This window comes from Mus pahari, chromosome X (genome assembly GCF_900095145.1).
Source record: "Mus pahari chromosome X, PAHARI_EIJ_v1.1, whole genome shotgun sequence".
NCBI lineage: Eukaryota > Metazoa > Chordata > Mammalia > Rodentia > Muridae > Mus > Mus pahari.
In genome coordinates this window covers 137,153,284-137,157,369 of record NC_034613.1, presented here as the reverse complement: position 1 = coordinate 137,157,369, position 4,086 = coordinate 137,153,284, and the positions used below count along the sequence as shown (strand labels likewise).

At 44.0% G+C, this 4,086-nt stretch overlaps 1 pseudogene; it reads right to left on the bottom strand.

Annotated features, from left to right (window-relative positions):
* Nucleotides 1–941: 941 nt before the first annotated feature.
* LOC110314527 overlaps nucleotides 942–4,086 on the bottom strand; it is a 4,286-nt pseudogene continuing 1,141 nt past the window's right edge.

Here is a 4,086-nt window from a genome sequence, read left to right as displayed (position 1 = left end):
ACAACTGAAACCTGGTTTTGGACCTATTTTAATTATCACCCAGCTTTCTGGTTGGTAACTGGTTTCCTTAACTTAGAAACCACCAGGAATTTGTTTTTTACTTGAATTACAACTTTGAGTTAGACTCTTGAGCAGTTCTCATATTTGAGCACATGTAAGACTCATCTCTTAAGAGAGGTGAGGATCCCCACTCTCTGAGTTCCTGATTTAGCAGTTCTAGTTGGACTTGTGAATCCTGACTATTGGTAAGTTCTCAACATAATGCTGCTGCTGCTGCTGCTGCTACAGAGATCACACATTGAGGATGAATGGTTCAGAGGACCCTAGAGTAGCGGTCCTCAACCTTCCTAATGCTGTGACCCTTTAATACAGTTCTTCATGTTGTGGTGACTCCACAATCATAAAATTATTTTCATTGTTACTTCATATCTGTAATTTTGCTACTGTTATGAGTTGTAATGTAGATAGCTGATATGCAGGTTGCTCTTTGGTGACCCCTGTGAAAGGGTCAGTCAACCTTGAAAGTGGTCAAGACCCATAGGTTGAGAAGCACTGCTCTAGAGCACCATCCTTAGGCAGTTTTATGGACAGAATAATGAAACTACTTTCAGAGTGTTCTGAGAACACTTGTCATTTAGAATAATAATAATAATACCCAAACTAAAGGGCATTAGCAAAATGATGGTCATAGGAAGCTAAGAAAACTAGGAGCTCCCTGGAAAAAGAAACTGGAAATACCCTTATTTTTCTTTATGGGTAGCGCTATATAGATACCCACTAAAATTTTTCTTTTTGAAAATTTTTGTCTATGTTATTACAGTGAATCCCCATCATTGTTATTTACAAACAGCAATCTACTCTTTTATGGTTTTTTTTTCAACTTTTAGGAACTTTATTTTCCTTCCACCTTTTTCCCTTTGCTCAGATGTATACAGAGCAGCTCAGGACCACTCAGTGGTGGCTCCAACTCCCTTGGCCTGCACTGTGGGGGCTGCTGACCAGTCCTCAATGGCTGGCTGTGCACTCCAGTCTTCTGTGGGGAACTGCTGGATGGGCACAGAGGGTACCTGCACACCATCAGACCCATCAGCCATCTCAGGTTGAGCAGCAGTGAACTAAGGAGCTGGTGAAGTCCATTTGCCCTGAAATTCTTCCTTGGTCACAGCCTTCTCAGCAGCAGCCTGCTCCTCCTTCTCAATCTCCTCTGGACCTCTGTAGAAGTAAAGATCAGGCATATCCTCCCATGGGTGCTCATGGGAGATAATACCTCGAATGCGGAGTACTTCCCTGGCCAGCATCCACCACATCAGACCCACTGAGTGAGCTCCCTTGTTGTTGCATGGGATGAAATGTCCACATAGCTTGTTACATAGAGCAATGGTAGGCAGGTTGACATAAGAGGCCTCTGTGAGTGACTGGTGGTCAGCCTTGGGATCAGTCACCACTAGAAGCTGTGGCTCCCTGAAGGCAGCTTGGATCTAGTTAGTGAAGGTCCCACGTGTGAAGCAGCCAGCAATGGGAATGGCTCCTGTGGCAGCCACAAACTTCAGCACTGCTCTCTCGCTGGCCAGTGTTCCTGGAGAAGATGATACTGACATCAGTAGAGTTCTCAGTAGCAACAATAGCTCGAGCTGCAAGCAACAGCTTCTCCCATGTCCTCTTCAGATTTATGATGTAGATACCATCGCTTTTCCTTTTATAAATGTACTGCTCCATCTGAAAGTCAATGTTGGTGCCACCTAAGTGAGTTCCTGCAGCAAGGAATTTGAGAACATCCTCCTCCTTCATCTGCAGAACATCAAGAGCTCCAGACACTGTCTATGTTTCCCTTTAAGTTCCCTTTAAGGAAATCAAGACAATTGCCATAAGAACCTGTCCGTCCCTGGGTGGGTAATGTGAAAGTAGCAATCTGCCCTTTGCAATTAAGAATTCTTGTTTTCTGCTCCATCTCTATCCTGTGCACCTTGTAGGAAGGACACATTTTGGGTTAAAAGTTTTGTGGATAGGTTGATGTCCCTCTCCTTCCACTGAAAGTCCTGCCTGGCCACTTCAGTCTCTATATCCCCCACTAGTAGGGTTACCCCATAGACACCCCATATCCTCTCCCATCCCAGGTCTCCAGCTAGTCCCAGAGATGTGGCCCTTCCCCACTGATTTACATTCTCATGACCAGCCTTCTTCTCTCTCCCCTTCTTCTCTATACCTGATAGTCACCTCCAAGCCCCTCCTCCCCCTCTCTCCCACACAGTTCTCTCTCTCCATTCACCTCTAATGACTATTTTGTCCCCCTTCTGAGTCAGATTCACCCATCCTCCCTTGGGCCCTCCTTATTATCAAGGAATATGTGTGTGTGTGTGTGTGTGTGTGTGTGTGTGTGTGTGTGTGTGTGTGTGTGTAATTTGTGGATTGTAGCATGGTTATCCCACACTTTATGACTAGTATCTAATTATAAGCAAGTACATACTGGGTCTGTGCTACTTCACTCTGGATTGTATTTTCTACTTCTATCCATTAGTCTGAAAGTTTCATGAAGGCTTTGGTTTTAGTAGCTGAATAGTATTCCACTGTGTAGATGTACCAGATAGAGCAAAGACAGAGGTAATGGCTAACCTATGACTGGCCCAACGTGAGACCAATCCCATGGGAGAGAGTCAATCTCTGACACTATTAATGATATTCTGCTGTGCTTGCTGACAGGAGCCTAGCATGACTGTCATCAGAGAGGCTCCACCCAGCAGCAGATGGAAACAGATGCAGAAACTCATAGCCAAATATCAGGTGGAGCTCAAGAAGTCTTGTGGAAGAGTGGGTGATAGAACTGAACTCCTCTTAGGAGTCAAGGACACCATAATAAGACCTACAGAGTCAACTAATCTTGGCCCATTGGGGCTCACAGAGACTGAACAATCAACCAAAGAGCATGCATGGGCTCAATCTACCCTACCAACATTCACAGCAGACATGCACCTTGGTCTTCATGTGAGTCCCCTAACAACTGGAGCATGGGCTGTATCTGACTCTGTTGACTGTCTTTGGATCCCCTTCCCCCAGCTGGACTGCCTGGCTCAGCCTCAATGGGAGAGGAATTGCTTAGTCCTGATGGAACTTGGTGTCCCATGGTGGGGTGGTACCCAGGTAGGGGCTTCACCTTCTCTGGGGAGAAGGGGAGGGGTAATGCAAGAAGGAATTTGTAAAGGTGGGACTGGAAGGAGAGGAAGGACAGGGTGGGGTCTGTGATTGGGATGTAATGTGGGTAAAAAAAACAAATTATGAAAAAAAGAAGTCTTATTTTCTTATGTCTTATGTGTAATAACAGGGTTACTAAATTCTGTCATTTTGTCGTGTGTGTGTGTGTGTGTGTGTGTGTGTGTGTGTGTGTGTAATGCTGAACCATCTCTCCAGTCACAACAAATGACTTTTTACATACCTGGAAACAATTAGAATATGATTGTGAAGGAAGAAACAAGAAATGGGGGGCCAGATATTGGAGGCAAATCTGGACTCTTTATATACCAGATATATATCAGAAGGTGTCAGAAATTCCATTTTTCTCAACAAAATTCCCATCTTATTAGATACCCATTAGAACAAACGAGTTTTTAGTAGCTATTTTACAATAAGATAATCTAATCAGTTGTTCAGGAGATGTATTCCAGTTAAAAGTATTCCCTGAATTAATATAAGATAAATACCTCTATTTACTTCCTTAGGTTGGCTGAACTGCAATGTCTAAAGCAAAATGCTTGCAACTCCTGCCAGAGTTATAATGGACTCTCCTTATGACTGATTCACCATCTATTTTCTCATGCCTCCTGCTACTTCCTCCTCCTCCTCCTTCTTCCTCCTCTCCTCTTCTTTATCTCCTCTTCCTTCTGAGACAGAGCCCAGGCTGGCTTGGAACTTGCTATGTGACCCAGCTTGACCTCTAACACTTGGTTTTCAGTTTCTCATTTCTTCCTTCTTGATAGTATCTCAATTGTTTTCAGTATCCAAAAAAAACCATTTGTTTGGGCCTGGAGAGAGGGCTCACTCTCCAAGAGCACTAGCAGTTCTTATAGAGGAGCCAGGTTCAATCTTTTTTTTTTT